Genomic DNA, 25,182 nt, shown 5'->3' on the forward strand with positions numbered 1-25,182 from the left:
ATATTTTCATAATATTTGGAAAAAGGATTGGTTTTGCTAATATTTTAGTTAAACATATATGGTGATAGGTTCTATAGACATTGAATATTTCTCTTCTTCAAGGATCCTTGCTGGCCAGAGGACATTTAGCTCTCTGAGATCTTTTCATGCTATTGAAGTCAATAGTTCAGTTGTGTGTAAGTGGAAACAGGAATAAAGTCATGTTGATGGGATTTCTGAGAATCAATGCACTAGCTGAGATTCCTCCCATGATAGGCAACCCTATTTCATCAGAAGCAGGTCTACCCCACCTTGCCAGATAGGTAATGTGTTTGTGAGAAGAACCTTGGTCTGGAGTCAGAGTCCCAGGTTTCGAATCTTAAGTTGAGCTAATTAGTAATTATCTTCAGTATCTTACCTATAGCATGGAGAGAATGAGCCCTGCTTTTTGTAATTGTTAGAATAAGTCCATTTATGCAAAGGACAATTGCTTATTTTATATTTATGTATAAAGTAAAATATTATTTTAACTTTCTACTAGATGATTTCTGTGTTTCCGTGGTCTGTAGAATTTTAGAGGAATGTGGCAAATTCTGAGTGGAAGCATTGTTATGATGGGCTTTTGGTTCAGATGGATGATTTAAGCACTGTCTTCTCTACTTATCTGTGTGACTTCAGGCAACTTACTTAAATTTCACTCACTGTTCATACATGCAAATTGAGAATGATATTTCACAGAAGTGCTACAAAAGTAAGACAATACACAGAATTTCATAGCATTCACCACCGATAGTGAGCACTCTGCTAATGAAAGTATTATATTTTATTAGCTGTTAGCTTCTTTTCTTCTATTGCCACTCCTCTTTCCCACCTTTCCTCATTCTCCATTCTCCTCTTCCTGCCTAAAGCTAAATCCCAAGAGATGCTAGAGTGAGTATATATGACACATTGCCCAGTAACGGGCCTAGAGACTTTACATATATTAACCGTTTAATCCTCACAGGAGCCTTAGATATTTTCCCCATACGGCACATGATTAACCAAGGCTCAGAGAGGTTAATTGCCACAGAGTCACACAACTAATAATTGGCAATACTGGAATTTAAATCTGGGTTTGACTAGCTTCATGGTTCTTTCCACAACTTCATTCTGGCTCATGCACAATTGAAAGTAACAAGGTGCTAAAGATACTGTTAAATTTGAAGTGATACACAAATGTGAAATATGATAATTGTTGTAAATTATTAAAATAATACTATTTTATACTGCTTGCTTGGCTCAGGGGCCTTTAACATACAGTCTTATTTGCACTCATCTGCGAGATAAGTCTGTTGTTTCATTCCATACTGGCCAACACTGTGGGCTCAGCAAAAATTTAAAGGGATCTATTCAGTCTTCCCTGTCCTTTCAAGCACAGAGACATTAGGGATGGAAAAAGAGGACAGGGCAGCAGTCTATTTCTTTCTCATTGTGGAGATGGAGACAAACTATGAGTTTTGAGAGTGTGGCTCCACACATCCACCAGGGTGCATTTTCCCTTGATAGACAAGGTGGTTTCGGGGAATTGCAACCCCAGAATAGTTAGAGAGAGTAACACTGGGAAGCATGCGGGATAGTGGGCTTGATCTGGACTACAGGGTGGCCTTTGCCTAGGTCTATACAACCCATTTACAGAGCTGAGAGCCTATATGAAAGTACAATTTAAAAATCTAATTAGCATGATAGCTGGATTTTTAATTTTCCTTTAAAAATTTCTTCACAAGCTGGCCGGGTGCGGTGGCTCACGCCTGTAATCCCAGCACTTTGGGAGGCCGAGACGGGTGGATCACAAGGTGAAGAGATCAAGACCATCCTGGTCAACATGGTGAAACCCCGTCTCTACTAAAAATACAAAAAATTAGCTGGGTATGGTGGCGCGTGCCTGTAGTCCGAGCTACGGTGAGCCGAGATCGTGCCATTGCACTCCAGCCTGGGTAACAAGAGTGAAACTTGGTCTCGAAAAAAAAAAAAAAATTTCTTCACAAGCTAACTTGTTTCCAGAAAAAAGGCCAAAACCACCATAACCTATTTTAAAACTCACATGTTACTGCCAGAGTAAGCATTCTGGTTAAGAAGCACTAATCTATATTGGTACAGATAATGAGAGAAGAAGATACTAGAAAATGTCTGAATAAAAAAGACACCCAAACGAGGGGCTCTTTGATTAGTTTTCACTTCTTCTTGCATGCCTTCCATTCTTCCTCTCTTTCCTCCTCCTTCCTTCCTTTCTTTTTATTTAAATTAATAAACAACAATTTGCCTAGACAATATAGTAAGGTCTTGTCTCTACAAAAAATAAACAATATTAACTGGGCATTGTGGCATGTACTTGTTGTCCTGGCTACTCATGAGTCTGAGGTGGGAAGATCACTTGGGCCTAGGAGGTCAATTCTACAGTGAGCCAAGATTGCACCAATGCACTCCAGCCTGGGTGGCAGAATGAGATCCTGCCTCAAAAACAAACAAAAAGCAATAAATATTTTCAGGAGAAAGGTAGATTTTTTTTTTCCAAGACTAGGGTTGATATCAAAACTTCTTCCTAACCAGTTCGGTGTCCTCTGGGAGAGACATGGAGGCCTAGCACTGCACAAAGAGAAAATCTGATTGTTGCAAGTCAGGCATTTTACCAACTGTGTAATTCAATGAGCAAAAGCTTTAAAAAGCTTATTTTAAAATAAGCTTTTAAATCTCAACTTTGGAAATTTTAATGGAGTTAAAAGATATTGCTGTAATTTCAATAACGGCCTTGATGTAAGAAAGTGACTCCCCTGCAAAGCCCAGCATGGGATGAGAATCATATGAGAGCAAGACAAAAAATTCAGGACCCTGAAATGAGATGAAACTGCTCTGGGTTAAGGGTTTGCTTTTCAATAGCCCTTTGCTAAGAAGAATGCTGGATTCTAGGTTAGGACCTTACTGCATAGCATTAATAAGTTACAGTATAGTAAAATCCTTCTAGGATCTGGTTTCAGAATGCTCTTTGATCATATCCTCTACTGTAACCTTCATTTATTTGACTTTCAATAGTCTGAGTTCCTTCAGGGCAGGGGTTATATCTCCTACAACTGTGTCAACAATACCTGATACAGAGCAAACATTCAATAAACCCTTGTTGAATTACTGAATAAGCAACTATTCTATGTGTTGTTTATGACTTCATAAACTCATGCCTTGAAGCATCTTTCTGAACATTGTTTTAGACAGACACAGGTGAGCCTTACCGGACAAAAACATGATTGTCATCCCAAGGACCACTGAAGTACAGCCTTATAGAGAAGTCAGCTTAACAAGGTGTGTTTCTTTTCTGGTGGGCTGTGAATTACACTGATAATCTGGAGAGAATGATAAAAAAAAAAAATTCATAGAAAAATGTAAGTATCAATGCAAGCAATATGAGGATAGTGCCAAATGAATAGAACAGATAATATGTGACTTCAAAGGCAGGAGCGGTTGATATGGGCATAGGTTGGGGGTCAGGAGGTAAGATATGAAATGCTCTCAAGGGGATGAGTGGCGTGTGTACAATTGTAGGATGGAAAGTTATCAAGCAGAAAACCAGAAAGTTTTGCTTGTTGTTTTTATTTATGGACCCAGAATACACTTTAGGGAGCCCATATAGCACATTCACAGCCTAGATAGCCTCAGGCTGGTCTTAATGTTACTGAAAGAACTGACTTCAGACTCTAGCTCAGGTTTTCCTCCCTGGCATTTTCTACTCTTTAGAGAAAATGGGGAAAAACACCTAGCTCTCTCTACTCTAGAAGGTACTATAGGAACTGCTATAATTCAATAAGGATTATTACTGAAAGGAGTAATAAAACAGTAGAACTAATAAAACAAAATGATAGCCCAATACACAGAGTCAGAAATGAAACCATCTAGAAACAGCATAGCTTTTGATCCATTTATCAAAGCACTTTTGGATTCAAGGCAGGGACAAAAAAAAAAAAAAAAATCAGAGAAGTTTAATCCTTATCTAGAATCCTTTAATGAATAAATCATTTTAAATGGAACAGAGGAGACTTTTTTTTTTATTGTTTTTCTTTTGTTTGACAATTCACCTGAGTCCAAACCCTATCAATCCATTCTAATGAGTTCTTGGTTTATATCTTTAATTAGTCCCCAATGTTATATTAGCAGTGGATTTGGGGGATTGTAGTATTTCATAAGAAAATGTGCAAAGAAGAAAGAAAAATACCTTCTTTTGTCTAAAAATGAATCTCTTTTGCTTAAAGGATCTGTATTTCCCCCCTTTTACTCCCCTCTTCCCTCCTTTGTTTTCTTCCCCACTCCCTTCCTATTTTCCTTCTGTTCATTTGTTTGATTTGGTTTCTTTTATTTGTTAGAAGACAGAGATATTGCTGAATTATAGCAGATAACTTAGTGTTTTTTAAAAAAGTTCAATTCTTTAAAAACAGATTATCATCAATGTATAATGTAAAATGTCATTTAGCTCAAAAACACAAAAATCTCCATGCAATTAAGTGTTCTATATAGTGTCTTTGACCCTATATTATTTACCAGAAGATCTGCAATCTATCCAGGTCCAGTGCTGTGAAATTTCACTTTGTGATATTGACAAAATTTCTTAACATCTCTGTAGGCTTCCACATTGTGGGGATTCAGTCAGGGTGGGGGCAAAAGTAACTATTAAGAGAAAAATATTAGAGAAAGTTATAGAATATAGTTTCAAACCCTTTTGAAAGGCCTAAGGGTTTTTTCTATAGTTCTTGTCTGAAGGTAGCCTTGTCCCCTTAGTTAAATAAATTAGAGTAGGAACAAAGGAATGTGGAGAGTTTACCTAACTAACCTGTTTACTCATGTGGTCTTAAAACTAACCTTTGAGACGGGTGGCCATCTTTGGGGAAGGTCGACCAGGGAAATTACCCTCTAACAGTGTTTCCTTTCAGTTGAGAACCTCGCCTTTAATCTTTCTGCAGAAGTGTGTTGACTTAGTCTCTGTTATTAAATCTATACTGAATAATTGTGAAGAGGGCCAACTAGTCAGGGTCCTGCAGCTGCAACCTCTCCCTGTGAGTGGCTCACAACCCCCTAGCCCACTCATTCACTGGAAATTTGTGTCTGAGTGCATTTATTCATCTGTCGTGCAACTGGAGTCTGTGGGATGGACCCCAGCAGGTGGTGACCCCAATACTACATCCATATGTAAAGATATGTCTTGAGAACCAAATGTAGCAATGTTTACAAAAGTGCTCTAAACATATTGAGCACCAATATTTAAGGAAGCTATACTCATACAAGATGTATATCTGAATTTTTAGGTAGCATAATGTCTTTTATTCTCTCACATTTATAACTATTTGGCTTAAGAATCAGTATACTTTCCGCAATGGTTAAACTAATTTACACTCCCACAAATAGTGCATAAACATTCTCTTTTCTTTTCGACCTCGCCAGCCTCTTTTTTTTTCTTTTTTTTTTTTTTTTTTGACTTTTTAATAGCATTCTGACTGGTGGGAAATGGTATCTCATTTTGGTTTTGATTTGTATTTCTGTAATCATAAGTGATACTGAGCTTTTTTTTTCACATATTTGTTGGCCTCTTGAGAGCCAAATCCAAGATACATGACCTAAGATTAGTCAATTGGATGCTTTCAGCAGAGAGTGAAAATCTTTCAGGAGAAATGTAAATACCCAGTGACCAAAGTCTAGGGCAGGGACCAGGCCCTAGTCTTTTTTTTTTTTTAATTCTGTTATATAAACTGTGTATCTGGAAACTTCATAGAGTGATCAACTACTAAATTTTTGCTGACCAATTAAGTGGCTTCAGCAGGTGATTTTATTTCAGTTATTGTTTCAATACACATCAGAAAATTTATGAACAAAGAAGAAGAAAATGAATTGCCTGTAATCCCACTCTTGACCACAGCGAATATTTCAGGATATAGCTTTCTGGGAATTTTTATAAATACATACAGTTCTATGTATTTATATGCATATATACAAATACAGATAACATAAATATGCATATATCACATATAATAAGCATATATAAGATAATATATATAAATGTAAAGCTACAGTTATGTTACACATGTACATAGAACATATAAATACATATACATATACATATTAATATAAAACTTAACCACCAATATTAATCATTCAGTATTTTCCTGCTAGCTATTTTACTTACATAAAGGTTTTCAAGTTTCATTTTACAAAAATGAACTATAATGAACACTCTTATTACTAAATTTTACAGATAGTAATTTTTTATGCAATGTGATATTTTCCCAGACCTATTTAAGTCACATTTAAGCTCTATGTCAAAGGTAGAACCAAATGAAAACACATTTTAGCAATTCTAGCACTATTCACATAAAAAGTTCGGATCCCTACTGCTTCCCTGCCTTTGTTGTTTGATTCCACTATGATTGCTTTTGATATCTCCAGACCTTCTTGACTTTATCTCTCATTTGTGATCCTCAAATTAGTCCTTGGTCCTGATCACAGAACTGGCTTCTTTTCTCTGGTTTTAAAACCTGGCGTTCTCCTCTGGATGTGGCTTACATTCTCTGTCTGGCTTCAGTCCCTCCTGACCATTCTGGTAAACTGAAACTCAGACTTCAGCATGGCTGTGTCATTCAGTCTGGGTGAAATTTAAATGCATGGCAAGGATAGAATATTTACAGTGGGAGGTTGTGGTCCGGGACCTTGAGTGCCAAAGTAGAGTTTAGACTCTTTTCTGTGAACATTGTGGCCCCAATAAAGGTTTTTAAATTGATTAATTTGGTATTTGTGTGCGAAATAAGGCAGAGAGGGAAAAGCTTAGAGACTAGAGGCTACCAGGGTCAGTCAAATGATGGGTGTCCTGGCGATAAAATAGAAACAAAGAAAAAGAGAGGATGTGACATTTTAAAAAGAGACTTAAAAATAGATAGAATAAGCTACATGATTATTATCATCAGTATCAATAATATTACACAGATCATATGTGCCATGTGCTGTTTACTATGTGCCGTGACCACATTATGTTTCTTTAGGGGCAATAGCTTGTTTAATCCTTTCAACATTAGCTTTTTTAATCCTTTGAACAACCTGCAAAAGATAGAAATATTTTTCTAATTTTACAAATGAAAAACAGAGGATTGAAAGCTAAGTTGCCCAGGATCATGCAACTAAGTGGCCTTCAAATCTAAGTTTCTCAAATTTCAGTGCCTGTCCTCTTAATTAAGTTAACCTGGAAGGTAATAACAGAAATAGAGAACACAGACGAGCACTGAATTGTTGGTATCAAATACACAGAGGAGTGATTTCTTAGGGGAAATCATTCTTTTTTTCTGTAATTAAAACTTTAATTACTGCTTCTGATTTTCAGGAAATACTTTTTATTCTATAATAAATTGGAATAATCAGTCCACCCTTTCTGTCCTTCTCCCCAACAGAGCTTCCTATTCCCATTTGTGTGGAATGGAGCAGCTTGCATTGTTAGAGCTTTGCCTAAATTACGATTGCAGAATTAGCCTCCTGCTGTTAACTGTGGTGTTGTGAAATGAGATTTCATGATATAGTTACAGTCACCCAGTTGATGCTAATACTTTTCAGTTGGTGTTTCTTCTTATACAAATAAAACTGCTGCCAAAAATATGTATTAGTTCCTAGTATAAAGCATCTCTCTGAGTTTAATCCTAAACAGTGCATGAAGTTAAATGTTAAGGTGGCAGCAATTTTTTCATTAGAGGGTGTAGTCATATAGGAAATCACGTATGTCTGTTAGTTAAGTACAAGACCTAGTTCAGGTTTGTAAATGCAATACAGATAATTTATTTTCCATAAGAATAACTTCCATTGTAGCTGCATATATACTATAAAATTTCCCAGCTAGCTGTATAAAAAATAAATATATGTCACAAAAATATTACAGTATTGAGAGTAAATCTCTCCTGATTGGGGAATAATATATTTTAGCCAATTCTTTATCATTGCTAGCACCTCCTCTGTAAAAATACCTGAAGACTTGTCCAGATAATTTTTGTTTTTATCCTAATAACATTTTTTTTCTCTAGTTTCCTCTTCTGGGAATATTTTTTAGTCTTTTCTTCTTTTCTGTTTTTTTTTTTTTTTTTTTTTTTTTTGTATCACCATCCCAGGGTACAAAGAGAGAAACGACATCCAGGGCTTAGACAGCTGTGTATGAGATTCACTTTCCTTTTTAGACCTTATTGAAGTCATTCTAACCACATGGATAAAAACTATCTGCCAAATACAAATGCCTCCTCTTTCAACTGAAGCTCAAGGATCAACTTCTGCAGGAAACTTGCCCAGATTCAGAGTTACTAAACTAGTAGAAAATATAAATAAAACTATTTTAAAAGTTGGAATCTGGTGGTCAGTAGGATTGGAGTAATGTTTTAAATGGCCTAGTTTATATAAAAAATGTTGATTATTTCCAAATTCTTATTTCCAACTGAATACCTCCCCCCAACTTGTAATCAAACAACTGACATGATGGAGGTACTTGGACTTCCTAGTAGGCATCTCAAACTTAGGATCAACGCTGAACTCAACATTTTTCCTGTAAACCTATTATTTTTTAAACTTTGTCTTTTTTTTTTTTTTTTTCTCAGTGAATTGCACTGCTATTGCTCAGGACAAAATCAGATTTGAGCTGCTTTTTACCTTTCCCTTATAGTCTACTTTTTTTTTTTTTTTAACTTTTAGGTTCTGGGATACCTGTGTAGGTTTGTTATAGAGGTCAATTTGTGTCATAGGGGTTTGTTGTACAGATTATTTCATAACCCAGATATTAAGCATAGAACCTATTAGTTATTTTTTCTGCTTCTCTCCCTCCTTCTACCCTCTACCCTCAAGTAGACCCAAGTGTCTATTATTCCCTTCTTTGTTTGAATGAGTTCTCATTATTTAGCTCCTACTTATAGAAAACATGTGGTATTTGATTTTCTTTTACTGAGTTCGTTTGCTAAGATAATATCCTCCAACTCCATCTGTGTTCTGTAAAAGACATTCTTTTTTATGATAGCCCACTTTTAACCCAGCATTAAATACTATTTCCTGTATCTTCAACATGTATGTGTGTGTGTGTGTAAGGATCTTTTCTTCATCTGTCTTCCATAGCAAACAATGCTTAAGCTAAAATTTATTGCTAATTAGTAGGATAATGAGGGCTCAGATCACAAACCCAAGCCCTCCAGTGAGGAGTGGTTATGGTAGTGGTGACAGGAGAAACAAGTGCCCATACCTAAGTGACATGAACTTAGGCTGAGAGAACTGAATGAGTCTGAGGCCCACATAAGACGTCTTTGTTAGTCCATTCACAGACATTAAGATCCATTGTGCCCTGTGGTATCTGGCTTTCATATTAAAAGAGGGAGCTACGGGTCGGGCGCTGTGGCTCACGCCTGTAATCCCAGCACTTTGGGAGGCCGAGGCGGGTAGATCACGAGGTCAAGAGATCGAGACCATCCTGGTCAACATGGTGAAACCCCGTCTCTACTAAAAATACAAAAAATTAGCTGGGCGTGGTGGCGCGTGCCTGTAATCCCAGCTACTCAGGAGGCTGAGGCAGGAGAATTGCCTGAACCCAGGAGGCGGAGGTTGCGGTGAGCCGAGATCGCGCCATTGCACTCCAGCCTGGATAACAAGAGCGAAACTCCGTATCAAAAAAAAAAAAAAAAAAAAAAGAGAGAGAGAGAGCTACTATTTTGTACCCTGGGGTGGAAGATATAGCATGCTTTGGGAAGGGAAGCCCTAATTTGTAGTGTTTGTCACTTTCTGTGGTAAAAATACTCCACCATAACCAATTTCAAGATACCAGTATCACCTGTCTGAATGCTGAGCTGGGAAGAGATGTAAAGAATCAGCTCTCAAATTTTTTATCACAGGACTCTTTATAGTCTATTGTTTATAGCTGCTTTTACAATGATGGTGTTGAGTAACAGTGACAGACTGGCTAACAAAACCAAAAGCATTGGTGGCCTGGCACACAACTATTGGGGGTATAATTTTCATTAGTCACAATGTTTTATCAAGGGGTTGGCCAGCAGCTATCTCCTAAGCAAGTTAAGGCAAGAGAGCTAGTGAAACAAGTAGCAACCTCATGCCATAACTGATATTCATCAATTTGTTGTTCCCTCCACCTCCTTACTAGATTTTCCTTTCTTTGGAAAGGTGTTTAGAAATATAACCAGCCCATAAGGGCTTTACCCTCAATTACGTGTCTTTGTTTTTGCTTATTTATTTGTTTTACTGTTTTGTTTTGTTTTTTAAATCACTAAGGTGTAAATTTGGGCAGCAGATCATTATGGGAACCAGTTTGTGGTTATGACTTACTTTAGGGACTATTCCATTCATTCCTCTATACCCTACCATTTTCTTAAATACCAAAGAAATTTTCATAACAGTACATCAAGAATGGAGGGAGAACAGTTAGTTTTGGTTTAGTCTTATCGTCAATGTATTTTATTCTGATTTTCCTGTTTTACTAGGGGAGAGGACCTCCATTTAAAATTCCTCCTTACAAGGACCCTGGGTATTGACTTCTGAACTTAAGGGCTCACTAGGCAGTCAAAAGAGATCAGTTTCACTCATTTTGCAAATACCTTTGGGGAAGCAACTGTTTCCATACTTGGTTAGGCTCTGGTATTTCTGCTTTTGCTTTGATCAATGGTGGACAAACTACTAGATTAAATAAGTTTTATTAAGGCACAGGTATGCAGCTTTATTTGCATATTGTTTATAGCTGCTTTTACAATGATAGTGTTGAGTAATGACGTAGACTGGCTAACAAAACCCAAATTGTTTACTATCTAGCACTTTATGGGAAACATTTGCCAACATCTGACTTAAATAATCAATTCTCAAATTTTTTATCATAGGACTCCTTTATACTCTTTAAAATTATTAGGTTCCTCAAAGATTTTCACTTAAAAATTATATCTACTTTTTATTTTTCATATTAGAACTTAAAACTAATAAATTAAAAATATATTAATTTATAGATTAATCACATGTCAAAACTAATTTGTGGTATTGATACTACATTTTACATTTCATAAAATAACATATTTTATGAAAAACAACAAAGTTTCCAAAATTAAAAAAAGAAGTATAATATTGATCTTACATTTTTGTAGTTCTCTTGAAAGTTTAGTTTAACAGAAGCTAGTTAAATTATTTGTTTGCATTCAATTTGCTATGATTTATTGTTCTGGTTGAAGTATATGAAGAAAATTTGGCATTACATAACTATAAAGTCAGAAGAAAAAGGTATATTTTAATAGTCTTTTTGGATGATAGTGGATGTTCTCCTTTAATATTACACCAAAACTTGTAGAGTGGTAGCTTTCTTTCTTTTTTTTTTTCCGCTCTTGTTGCCCAGATTGGAGTGTAATGGCCGATCTTGGCCTACCACAACCTCCCCTCCCGAGTTCAAGCAATTCTCCTGCCTCAGCCTCCTGAGTAGCCTGGACTACAGGCATGTGCCACCATGCCTGGCTAATTTTGTAGTTTTAGTAGAGACAGTGTTTCTCCATGTTGGTCAAGGTGGTCTCGAACTCCTGACCTCATGATCCTCCTGCTTCTGCCTCCCAAAGTGCTAGGATTACAGGCATTAGCCACCGTACCCGACTAGAATGGTAGCTTTTTAAAGGTAATGGTAATGTGAAATTTTAATGCATATCAATGAATTTTTGTATTCAATTACATTAAAATCTGTCTTGTTTCTTAAATGAGTCTTTTACCAATGCATTTTGTACATATGCATTTTATAACTTACAGTGTTAGTAATTTAGAAAATATTGATTCACTGAGTTTTGAAGATATTCCAAATGTTGATATGATTGTCTTAGTCATTTCAAGCTGCTATAACAGAATACTGTAGACTGAGTGGCTTAAACAATATAAATGTATTTCTTGCAATTCCCAAGGCTGAGAAGTCTAAGTAGGGTCCTGACAAATCTGGTGTCTGGTGAGGTCTCTTTTCTTTACAGATGTCATCTTCTTGTCATATGCTCACATAATGCAGAGAGCAAAGAAACAAATTCTCCATATCTCTTCTTATAAGGGTACTAATTCTATCATGTAATCCCTACCTTCATAACCTAATTGCCTCTCAAAGGCTGCATCTCCAAATACTATGAACATATGAATTTTGAGGGCACACTAATAGTCATCCAATAAAAATATTTTTAAATATGTTAAGAGCAACATAAACTGAAAGCAAGCAGAAGAAAATAATTAGAGCAGAAATAAATGAAATTGAAAACAATAAATTAAGAAAATTGAAAGCAAAACCAAACCTGGTTCTTTGAAAAGTTCAATAGATTTAATAACCTCTAGCCATGTTAACAAAGAAAAAAGAAAACATGAATTACTTATATAAGAAATGAAGGAGACTCCATTAGTGCCAATCCCAAGAACATTAAAATTATTAAAAATGGAATATTATAACCAACTCTATGCCCAAAAATTTGATAACTTGGATAACATAGGTCTATTTCTTGAAAGATACACTCTATTAAAACTCATGCAAGGAGATGTATATAACATGAGAAGACTTATATATATTAAAGAAAGTAAAAATAAAATCCATAACCTTCTTTTCAAAAAGTGCCAGACACAGATGGCTTCTGTGTTTGAATTATACCAGCTATTTTGGAAACAAAAGATATTAATGCTACGATCTCTTCCAGGAAATAGAAGCAGAGAGAGCACTTTTCCACTGATTCTGTGAGGCCAGCATTACCCTAATAAAAAAGAATCAAGTAAAGATATTATAAAAAAGGAAAACTACAGACAAATGTCTCTCATAAACATAAATATAAAAATCTTCAACAACATATTAGCAAATTGAATAGAAAATTCAATTTGTATAAATGAGTAATGTGTAAAGAAAATTATATACCATGATGGAGAAGACTTTATTCCAAGTATGCAAAGCTGGTTCAACATTAAAAACTCAAGTCGTGTTAATAGGCTAAAGGAAAAAATCATATGATCATATCAATAGATACAGTAAAAGCATTTGACAAAATCCAATACCCACTCATGATAAAACTCTAAGCCAACTAGGAATAGAAATAGAATTTTCTCAACTTGCTAAATACTAATGATGAGAAACTGGATGTTTTCCCAGTAAATTCAGAAACAAGATACTGCCATCACTCACATTCAACATCATACTAGAAGTCCTAGCTAAGGCCATAAAACAAGAAAAGGTACACGAAATGGAAAATAAGAAATAAAACTGCCACCCCAAGAAATAAAAAGTGTGTGTGTATATATATATATATATATACACATATATATTTGTAAATAAAGATTTTTATTTCACATATATATGAAATACATATATTTAAGAGCACATGATAGTCTGTAGAAAAACCTAACAAATTGACAAGAAAACTCCTGAAATTAGTAAACAATTATAGTAGTTTTGCAGGATACAAATGTAATATACAAGAGTTAATTGATTTACTATATATCAGAAATTAACAACTAGAATTTGAAATTGAAACACAATGCCATGACATTTTTATAAGTGAGTAAGAGAAAGGGAGTGATACTTAAGCAGAAATTGAGCAAAATATAGGATCTACTTGAGGAAAACTAGAAAACTGATGAAAGAAATCAAGATATCTCAATATATAAATAAATTGAGATATATTCCATATAGGCAGGAAGGAAAACTCATTATTTTTTAAGATGTAAATTCTTCCCAACTTCATCTGAAGATTCAGTGTAATTCCAATCAAAATTTCAGAAAGTTCTTTTGTGAATGTTGATAAACTGATTCTAAAGGGATAATTTATATCTATATAAAAAGGCAAGGACCCAAATAATCAACATAGTTCTGAAGAAAATGAATAAAGTTGGAAAATTGACAATGACTTCAAGATGTATGTTAATTCACAATGTTCTAGTGTAGTAGTGATAGAAAAGAAAAATAGATGAATAAATCAATAGAAGAAAGAATTTAGAAACTGGCATATACAAATGGCACTGGAACAACTGGACATCCACGTGCAAAACAGTGAATTCAGATCCATATTTAAATCATTTACAGAAATTAAAGTAGATCGTATATATAAATACAAAACTATAAGATTTCTAGAAGATAATAAACAAGAAACTCTTGGTGACCTTGGGTTTGGCAATGAATTTTTAGATAGAACACCAAAAGAATGGTCCCTGAAAGAAAATTAATAAATTGGACTTCATTAAAATTTAAAACTTCTGTGATGCAAAAGACACTGTTAAGAGAATGAAAAGACAAACTATAGACTGGGAGGAAATATTTGTGAAACATATAACTGATAAAGGATTTTTAAAAATGTACAGAGAACTTTTAAAACTAAATATTAGTAATAATAATAAACATAAAATACCATAATTGCAAAATGGGCAAAAGATCTGAGCGGATGTGTCACCAAATAAACATATCAAAAGATGCTCAGCATCATATACAATTAGGGGATTGCAAATTAAAACAAGGTACTAATGCCCATTAGAATGACTAAAATCCAAAAACCTTACATCACTATGTAGTGGGTAGGTTGTGGAGTAACAGGAATACACATTCATTTATTGGTGGGAATGCACAATGGTGCAAATGCTTTGAAGGAGAGTTTGGCAGTTTCTTTAGAGCTAAATTTAGTCTTAGCATACCTTCTAGCAATTGTGCTTCAGGGTATTTACTGAAGTGAGATGAACGCATGTCCACACCAAAACTTGTGGACAGATACAGCTACTTTATGTCAGCTTTATCTATATTTGCTAAAACACTGGAAGAAACCAAGATGTTTTTCCATAGATAAGTAGATAAACAAACTGTGGTACATCTAGGTAATGGAATATTATTCAGTGATAAAAAGAAATAAACCATCAATCCACGCAAAGACATGGAGAAAACATAAGAGCCTAGTGCTAAGTGAAAGATGCCAGTCTGAAAAGGCAACATGCTATATGATTCTATGTAATGTTCTGGAAAAGGCAGAACTACGAACAATAAAACAATCAGGAGTTTGGAGAAAAGCAAAGAGATTAGGTGAAACCTAGGAATTTTTATGGCCCTGAAACCGTTCTGTGGGATAATGTAGCACAGACTCATAGCATTTTCTATTTGTACAAACACATAGAACTGCACACAACAATGAACCCTAATAGAACACTATAGAATCTACTTAATAAAAATATATCAGTATTGATTCATATTGAACAAATGCAATGTACTAATGCAACATGTTAATACAGAGAGCTGGGGGTGGAGGAGGGAATATATGGTAACACTCTGTACTATCTGCTTAATTTCTCTGTAAACCCTAAACTGCTAAAAAAAATTAGCCTATTGATTTTTAAAAACTACATTTGTTAATATCACCACTATTTTTCTTAGAAAAATATGTATAGGGTGGCTGTCAAGCTCATGGAGGCATATACAGGTTTTCCAAAATTTTATTTTTTGCTCAAAGCTCAAATTTTATCATTGGCAAAAAATACTGTCATGTGTTTTCCTTGAAGTGACAGTCTTACTTTCTTTATTTGTTTTTAAGAAAAAATGAGAAAATACCCAAATATGAATAACCAAAGTTTTTCTGTCAGTTAAAAATGGAGATTAACACAAAACACGGCTAGTAGAGCTCACAGGTCAAAAGGCACATGGGCTTTTCCTCAATACATACATTATTTTTGGTTACAGTGGAAATGTTTTGTTTTTGCCCATTTCATCACAAAAAGTATTAAAAAGATTTGTACTCAGTGGCCAATGTTTGTAAAATTATTTTTACTACTCAGTTAAAGATATTCTTAAGTGAAACTCACTTCCCTAGCTTTTCTTTTTTAATATATATATGTATTTTTTAATTGTACTTTAGGTTCTGGGATACATGTGCAGATCATGCAGTATTGTTGCATAGGTATATACATGGCAATGTAGTTTCCTCCCTCCATCCCCCCGTCGCCTATATCTGGCATTTCTCCCCATGTTATCCCTCCCCTACCCGCCATCTCCCGCTTTTGCTCCCCTATCCCACCTCAACAGACCCCAGTGTGTGATGCTTCCCTCCCTGTATCCATGTGTTCTCATTGTTCAACACTGGCCTATGAGTGAGAACATGTGGTGTTTGATTTTCTGTTCTTGAGTCAGTTTGCTGAGAATGATGGTTTCCAGGTTCATCCATGTCCCTACAAAGGACATGAACTCATCATTTTTTTTGGCTGCATAGTATTTCATGGTGTATATGTGCCACATTTTCCCTATCCACTCTATCATCGATGGGCATTTGTGTTGGTTCCAGGTCTTTGCTATTGTAAACAGTGCCAGAATGAACATACATGTGCATGAGTCTTTATAATGGAAAGATTTGTAATCCTTTGGATATATACCCAGTAATGGGATTGCTGGGTCAAATGGAATTTCTATTTCTAGGTCCTTGGGTAATGGCCACACTGTCTTCCACAATGGTTGAACTAATTTACACTCCCACCAACAGTGTAAAAGTGTTCCTATTTCTCCACATCCTCTCCAGCATCTGTTGTCTCCAGATTTTTTAATGATCGCCATTCTAACTGGCATGAGATGGTATCTCAATGTAGTTTTGATTTGCATTTCTCTAATGACCAGTGATGATGAGTATATTTTCATGTTTCTTGGCCTCATATATGTCTTCTTTTGAAAAGTGTCTGTTCATATCCTTCACTTAGTTTAGAATGGGTTTGTTTTTTATCTTGTAAATCTGCTTTAGTTCTTTGCAGATTCTGGATGTTAGCCCTTTGTCAGATGGGTAGATTGCAAAAATTTTTTCCCATTCTGTTGGTCACCAGTTCACTCTAATGATTGTTTCCTTTGCTCTATAGAAGCTCTGGAGTTTAATTAGATCCCATTTGTCTATTTTGGCTTTTGTTGCCAATGCTTATGGTGTTTTAGTCATGAAGTCCTTGCCTATGCCTATGTCCTGAATGGTTTTGCTTAGGTTTTCTTGTAAGGTTCTTATAGTGTTAGGTCTTCTGTTTAATCCTTAATGCATCTGGAGTTAATTTTAGTGTAAGGTGTCAGGAAGGGGTCCAGTTTCTGCTTTCTGCACACTGCTAGCCAGTTTTCGCAACACCATTTATTAAACAGGGAATCCTTTCCCCATTGCTTGTTTTTGTGAGGTTTGTCAAAGATCAGATGGTTGTAGATGTGTGGTGTTGCCTCCAAGGCCTCTGTTCTGTTCCATTGATCTATATCTTTGTTTTGGTACCAGTACTGTGCTGTTTTGATTACTGTAGACTTGTAGTATAGTTTGAAGTCAGGTAGTGTGATGCCTCCAGCTTTGTTCTTTTTGCTTAGGATTGTCTTGGCTATGCAGGCTCTCTGTTGGTTCCATGTGAAGTTTGAAGTGGCTTTTTCCAGTTCTGTGAAGAGGGTCATTGGTAGCTTGATGGGGATAGCATTGAATCTATAAATTATTTTGGGCAGTATGTCCATTTTCATGATATTGGTTCTTCCTAACCATGAGCATGGAATGTTTCTCCATCTGTTTGTGTCCTCTCTTATTTCCTTGAGCAGTGGTTTGTAGTTATCCTTGAAGAGATCCCTTACATCCTTTGTTAGTTGTATTCCTAGGTATTTTATTCTCTTTGTAGCAATTGTGAATGGGAGTTTGCTTGTGATTTGGCTCTCTGTTAATCTGTTATTGCTGTATAGGAATGCTTGTGATTTCTGCACATTGATTTTGTATCCTGAGACTCTGCTGAAGTTTCTGATCAGTTTAAGGAGATTTGGGGCTGAGACAGTAGAGTCTTCTAAATATACAAGCATGTAGTCTGCAAATAGAGATGATTTGACTTCCTAATTGCATATTCCTTTCCTAATTGAATACCCTTTGTTTCTTTTTCTTGCCTGATTGGTCTGGCTAGAACTTCCAATACTATATTGAATAGGACTGGTGAGATAGGGCAGTCTTGCCTAGTGCCAGATTTCAAAGGGAATGCTTCCAGTTTTTGCCTATTCAGTATATTGTCTGTAAGTTTGTCGTAGATAGCTTTTATTATTTTGAGATACATTCCACTGATACCTAGTTTATTGAGAGTTTTTAGCATAAAGGGCTGTTGAATTTTGTCCCAGGCCTTCTTGGCATCTATTAAGATAATCATGTGGTTTTTGTCTTTCGTTTTGTTTATGTGGTGGGTTATGTTTATAGACTTGCATATGTTGAACCAGCCTTCCATCCCTGGGATGAAGCTTACTTGATCGTGATGGATAGCTTTTTGATGTGCTGTTGCAATCAGTTTGTCAGTATTTTATTGAAGATATTTGCATCTATATTCATTATGGATATTGGCCTGAAGTTTTCTTTCCTTTTTGAGTCTCTGCTGGGTTTTGGTATAAGGATGATGTTGGTCTTATAAAATGATTTGGGAAGGATTCCCTCTTTATGTATTGTTTGGAATAGTTTCAGAAGCAGTGGTACCAGCTCCTCTTTGTGTGTCTGGCAGAATTCAGCTATGAACCCATCTGGGCCTGGGGTTTTTTTGGTTGGTAGGCTACTAATTGCTGCCTCAACTTCAGCCCTTTTTATTGGTCTATTTAGGGTTTTAACTTTTTTTCTGGTTTAGGCTTGGGAGGGTGCAAGTTTCCAGAAATTTATCCATGTCTTCCAGGTTTACTGGTTTGTGTGCATAGAGTTGTTTGTAGTAATCTCTGATGGTAGTTTGTATTAATGTGGAATTGGTGGTGATATCCCCTTTATCATTTTTTATTGCATCTATTTGATTCTTCACTCTTTTGTTTTTATTAATCTGGCTAGCGATATATTTTGTTGATCTTTTCTAAAAACCAGCTCCTGGATTTATTGATTGTTTTGAAGGGCATTTTATGTCTCTATCTCCTCCAGTTCTGCTCTGATCTTAGTTATTTCTTGTCTTCTTTTTGCTTTTGAGTTTTTTTGATCTTGCTCCTCTAACTCTTTCAATTTTGATGATAGGATGTTGATTTTGGATCTTTCCTCACTTCTCATGTTGGCATTTATTGCTATAAATTTTCCTCTAGACACTGGTTTAAATGTGTTCCAGAGATTCTGGTATGTTGTGTCTTCATTCTGATTGGTTTTGAAAAACATCTTTATTTCTGCCTTCATTTCATTGTTTATCCAGTAGATATTCAGGAGCCACTTGTTCAGTTTCCATGAAGTTGTTTGGTTCTGAGTTAGTTTCTTAATCCTGAGTTCTAATTTGATTGCGCTGTGGTCTGAGAGACTGTTTGTTATGATTCCTGTTCTTTTGCATTTGCTGAGGAGTGATTTACTTCCAATTACGTGGTCAGTTTTAGAGTGGGTACGATGTGTTGCTGAGAAAAATGTATATTCTGTGGATTTGGGTGGAGAGTTCTGTAAATGTCTATTAAATTTGCTTGGTCCAGATCTGAGTTCAAGTCCTGGATATCCTTGTTAATTTTCTGTCTCATTGTTCTAATATTGACAGTGGAGTGTTAAAGCCTCCCACTATTATTGTGTGGGAGTCTAAGTCTCTTTGTAGGTCATTAAGAACTTGCTTTATGTATCTGGGTGCTCCTATATTGGGTATGTATATAGGATTGTTAGCTCTTCTTGTTGCATTTTTCCTTTTACCATTATGTGATGCCCTTCTTTGTCGTTTTTGATCTTTGTTGGTTTAAAGTCTATTTTATCAGAGAATAGGATTGCAACTCCTGCAGTTGTTACTCTCCATTTGCTTGGTAAATCTTCCACCATCTCTTTATTTTGAGCCTATGTGTGTCCTTGCACGTGAGATGGGTTTCCTGAGTACAGCACACCAATGAGTCTTGACTTTTTATCCAATTTGCCAGTCTGTGTCTTTTTATTGGGGCATTTAGCCCATTTACATTTCAGGTTAATATTGTTATGTGTGAATTTGATTGTGCCATTTTGATGCTAGTTGTTTGTTTTGCCTGTTAGTTGATGCAGTAGTTTTTCATTGTGTTGATGCTCTTTACCATTTGGTATGTTTTTGGAGTGGCTGGTACTGGTTGTTCCTTTCTATATTTAATGCTTCTTTCAGGAGCTCTTGTAAGGTGGCCTGGTGATGATGAAATCCCTCAGCACTTGCTTATTCATAAAGGATTTTATTTCTCCTTCACTTATAAAGCTTAGTTTGGCTGGATATGAAATTCTATGTTGAAAGTTCTTTTCTTTAAGGGTGTTGAATATTGGCCCCCACTCTCTTCTGGCATATAGGGTTTCTGTTGAGAGATCTGCTGTGAGTCTTATGGGCTTCCCTTTGTGGGTAACCCCACCTTTCTCTCTGGCTGCCTTTAGCATTTTTTCCTTCATTTCAACCCTGGTGAATCTGATGATTATGTGCCTTGGGGTTGCTCTTTGTGAGGAATATCTTTGTGATGTTCTCTGTATTTCCTGAATTTGAATGTTGGCCTGCTTTGCTAGGTTGGGTAAGTTCTCCTGGAAAATATCCTGAAGAGTTTTCCATCTTGGATTCATTCTCTCTGTCACATTCATGTATACTATCAAATGTAGATTAGATCTTTCCATATAATCCCATATTTCTTGGTAGCTTTGTTCATTTCTTTTCACTCTTTTTTCTCAATCTTGCCTTCTCATTTTATTTCATTGAGTTGATCTTCCATCTCTGATATCCTTTCTTCTGCTTGGTTGATTTGGCTGTTGAAACTTGTGTATGTTTTGCAACATTCTCGTGTTGTGTTTTTCAGCTCCATCAAGTTGTTTATATTCTTCTCTAAGCTGTTTATTCTTGTTAGCATTTCATCTAACCTTTTTTCAAGGTTCTTAGTTTCTTTGCATTGGGTTAGAACATGTTCTTTTAGCTCTGTGAAATTTGTTATTACCCACCTTCTGAAGCCTGTTTCTGTCAATTCATCGGACTCCTTTGCTATCCAGTTTTGTTCCTTTGCTGGTGAGGAGTTGTGATCCCTTGGAGGAGGAGAAGCGTTCTGGTTTTAGGTATTTTCATCCTTTTTGCACTGGTTTCTTCCCATCTTCTTGGATTTATCTACCTGTGGTGTTTGTAGTTGGTGGCTTTCGGATAGGGTCTCTGAATGGATGTCCTTTTTGTTGGTGTTGAAGCTATTTCTTTCTGTTTTTTTGGTTTTCCTTCTAACTGTCAGGTCCCTCTGCTACAGGACTGCTAGAGGTAAACTCCAGATCCTGCTTGCCTGGGGATCACCCATGGGGGCTACAGAACAGTAAGGGTTGCTGCTGGTTCCTTCTTCTGTTATCTTCATCCCAGAAGGATACCTGCCAGATGTCAGCCTGAGCTCTCCTTTATGAGGTGTCTTTTTGGATATACGGGGGCCAGGGAGCTGCTTGAGGAGACAGTCTGTACCTTATAGGAGCTCAAGTGCTGTGCTGGGAGCTCCATTGTTCTGTTCAGACCTCCTGGCAGGTACGTTTAAGTCTGCTGCAGCAGAACTCCTAACTGCCTCTTTTCCCAGACACTCTGTCCTGGGAAGGTGGGGCTTTATTTTTAAGTTCCTGATGTACTGCTGCCTTTTTGCCGAGATGCCCTGCCCAGCAAGGAGTTAGAGTAGTCAAAGTCTGCCAGCAGAGGCATTGCTGAGCTGCCATGGGCTTTGCTCAGCTGGTGTTTAAACTTCCTTGTGATTTTGTTTACAGAGGTACAGTTAGAACTGTCTTGGTAATGGTGGTCTGCCTCAGTAATGGCAGACTGCCTTGGTAATGGTGGACTTCCTTGGTAATGGCAGACTACCTTGGTAATGGTGAACTGCCTCGGTAATGGCAGACACCCTTCCCCCCACTGAACTGGACCATCCCTGGTCCAGCTGTGCTTGCTGTGAAACTCTAAATCTGGAGCGTTTCAGATTGCTGGTCTTTCTGGGCATGGGACCCACTGAGCCAGATCACCTGGATCCCTGTTTCAGCCCTTCTTTTTCAGTTGAATGGGTGGCTCTATCTTCCAGGTGTTCCAGGAGCCAATTGAAACGGCCACCCAGATTTGTGTGAGTTTTTGTGTGGAAACCCATAGCACCAGCTGAAACAGCCATGCTGGAAACTCATGGTGCTTTTTGGCCTGGGAATCTCCTGGTCTATGGGCAGTAAAAACTCATTTGGAAATGCAGTTATCACTTACCCTCTGCGTTGTTCTCGCTGGGAACTGCACTCCAGAGCTGTTTCTATTTGGCCATCTTGGATCTCTCCCCCTTCCCCAGCTTTTAATATGTGAGTCCATGGTAGAATACCCTGACCACTAGTATAATTTGGGCTACCACCTTAACTTGGGCAAGGGTACCAGCAGTTTTTAAGCCCTCTTCACCCTTAATTTCTTCTGTACCATCAGTGCAAATGTCAACCCAGTAAAAAGGCAAATAACATTTCAGTATTCTTGTGAAAATAGTTTTGACCTCATATACCCTAAAGTGGTGTCAGCATCTTCCAGGCAACTATGGGCTACAGTTTGAAAAGTACTGGCTTAAATTTTGGTCTTAAAAATATTTTTATATTTTCAATTTTTAAAAATGATTTAAAGGAGATTTCAACCTAATTTTTATTATTTCAGCAGAAAGTTGGTATGAATAACCTAGCTCATCATATGAATAATTGGAGATTGAAATCCATTGGACCAGTTTTTTAACACCTGCTGATCACTTTTGACAGCATCTTGTTGCTTCTTTATTCTGTGGTTTTAGTTTTTTAGTTATAACTGTAGTCCAACAGATCATACTTGGTTGAACTTGATAGGTGAAAGCCTGAGAATGTAAGTTGAGGGTGCTCTTCCTTAGGAGATATTTGTACATGCTTCTTGCAGAAATCCAGCTGGCACTATTCATTGGACAATTACCATCTTTCCCTTGAGGATCCTGGTTCAATACAGAGTTGAGTACCATATCAGCAGCTACTCTAGAACAAGTCCAGCTTTCACTTTGGCTTTTTAACACAGTTTAAGTTTCCATTTGCTTTTTTTTGGTGTTATTCTCTTAGCTCCTCATGAAGCAACTATTATCAAGCATGCTTATTTTTTCTATCCAGGATCTATTCCTGTTTCATAGACAGAAGGTGGTAGAGTTTAGAAGAAAGACCCTGAACTTGCCTGGATTGTGTGTTTCTTTTCATAGATTTTTTATTTATATGGCAGTCAACTGAAGTCTTTATTGTTTCGCAGAACTTATTCCTAGCTAAAATTATATTTTTCAAGTTTACCTGTTTATTTTCTGCTTCCTGCATCAGAATAGAAACTCTAAAAGGGTAGAGACTCTTGTCTTATTTTCTCCTATGCTTTAAGCAGTGCCTGGAACACAGCAAATTCCCATTAAGCATTTACCACATAAATGAGTGAGCGAATTTGGAACTTCCATCTTTTGGTGAAGTTAATCAGTAAAATTGCTGCTAACTTGAATTGGGTGACTGTTTCCTGATTCTCAGGGCCTTGATTCCCAGTTTGCCCTAAGAGCCTTCTATATTTATTGCCTTTGTATATTTCTGTAGATATTTCAGCTGGCAGAATCTACTATAGTCAATAGCCTTTTCTTTTGAATAAGACCCTTGTATCCCAGAGAGTGAAAGTGGTTTGCTCACAGTCACCTGACCAGTTTCTGGTAGACCTTGAACCACAAGTACCTAACTATGCATCATACATAGATCTTCACTTCTTGTAACTCTAAGAGGCTAGAAGCAGTCTCTGTTTATTATTAATTCCAAATGAGGGACACCAACAGGAAGTATTAACTTGGAGTTTAAGGAGATTTCCGGGTCAAGGTATGAGTCAAATAAAAGAAAGAAATTGTAAGGACTTGGTTCTGAAACCATTTTTTAAAAACATATACTTTTCTGACCACTGAAAAGGTTCATTCTTAAACTCTGGTCAGAGACTAGAAGAAACTAGTTTCTCTGTAGGAGACTAATGGATAATGCCCTTCAAAATGAGTGCTACTCTTCCAATTTGTGAAACGTAGAATTTAAGTAAATAACAACCTTTCACTGCTTGATTCTGGTGTAGGAATCTATACTCATCTCTCATTCCTTCTATAAAAGCCTTGATAAATATGACTCATTTTAAATCTATGTCAGAGGAGCAATATCAGCCCTTAGTATCATTTACGTGCCTTTAAAATCTCTCTCTCTGAATTTCCCTTTTCTTGTCAAGTATGTCACTTTATTTTAAGGATAGATCTTTCTTCCCAGGCCAGTACAGTTAAGCTAATAAAACAAGTTGTTTCCAACCATTTTTTAATCTTCTTTTAAACGCTTTAGGAATCACTTATGTGTTAGGACACTCATCAAACAAACCCACATTTTGACACCCACATTAATATCCAAAGAGACCATTTAATGAGCAGTATTCTTACCAAGGAGAATGAAGAACTTTTGAATGGTAGAACAGTCTAGAATTGCACAAGTGAAATGTTACTGAGACAGAGATGGAGACTTTAAAACTTGGAGAGGTTTGGAACCTGCATGATGCATGAATAGGGACCAGAGTTCCTGCTGCTGTGGTCTTCCCAGGATAACCTCCCTTTTCTGCTAATGTACTGGTGCATGGGATAGCAAAGTCAAAATAAAGTGGGTCCTTGTTTGGGGGAGAGATGAGGAAGCTGGCCTCATCCCCCATGACTCACCCAGCTGGCTGTGAGGTTGAGAGAGTCTTTTTTAAGACTGGGAGGAGAGCGGAGGAGGCAAGAGAAAAGCTTTGGAAGGCTATGCAAAAATTAACTCTTCTGAATAGCACATAAGAAGGTGCATATGTGAATTAGATGGAGACTTGATCTTGCCAGAAAGCATGCAGTTTGTATAAAAGTGAAATTTAGAGAAATGCACACCTAAAACAGATTGTAGGGGGCCTACAAGGGTTGACTGAAACAGGATTTCCCAGGATCCATCTGTGCTTATTCTTTTCTAGCCTAGGGAGTATTTGGAACAGGACCTGTAGCCTGATAGACGTTCAACAAACAGCAGCTGCCATTACTGTCATGGATCACTTGGTGGCCTCAATTCTACTTTGAAGGTATAGTGGCAGAATATACTAAACATCATCTTAGGATTCCAAAAACCACATGTATCCCAACTTCTTCTTCCTAATTGGTTTGATATAGACAAGTTACTGAACTTCTCTGAGACCCAATTTTCTAATCTAGAAAATGGAGGTAAAGCCTGTCCTATATGTCTACATACTACACAGGATTTTAGCAAGGTAAGTAAAGATGCTGAATGTAATAAT

At 36.6% G+C, this 25,182-nt stretch overlaps 1 long non-coding RNA gene across 1 annotated transcript in view; it reads left to right on the forward strand.

Annotated features, from left to right (window-relative positions):
• Nucleotides 1–25,182, forward strand: part of LOC135270199 (uncharacterized) — a 351,270-nt gene that overhangs the window by 99,656 nt on the left and 226,432 nt on the right. The window lies entirely within an intron of this gene.

The sequence above is a fragment of the Aotus nancymaae genome, unplaced genomic scaffold (assembly GCF_030222135.1).
Source record: "Aotus nancymaae isolate 86718 unplaced genomic scaffold, 86718_ANA_hifiasm-v0.15.2.pri h1tg000059l, whole genome shotgun sequence".
Classification (NCBI taxonomy): domain Eukaryota; kingdom Metazoa; phylum Chordata; class Mammalia; order Primates; family Aotidae; genus Aotus; species Aotus nancymaae.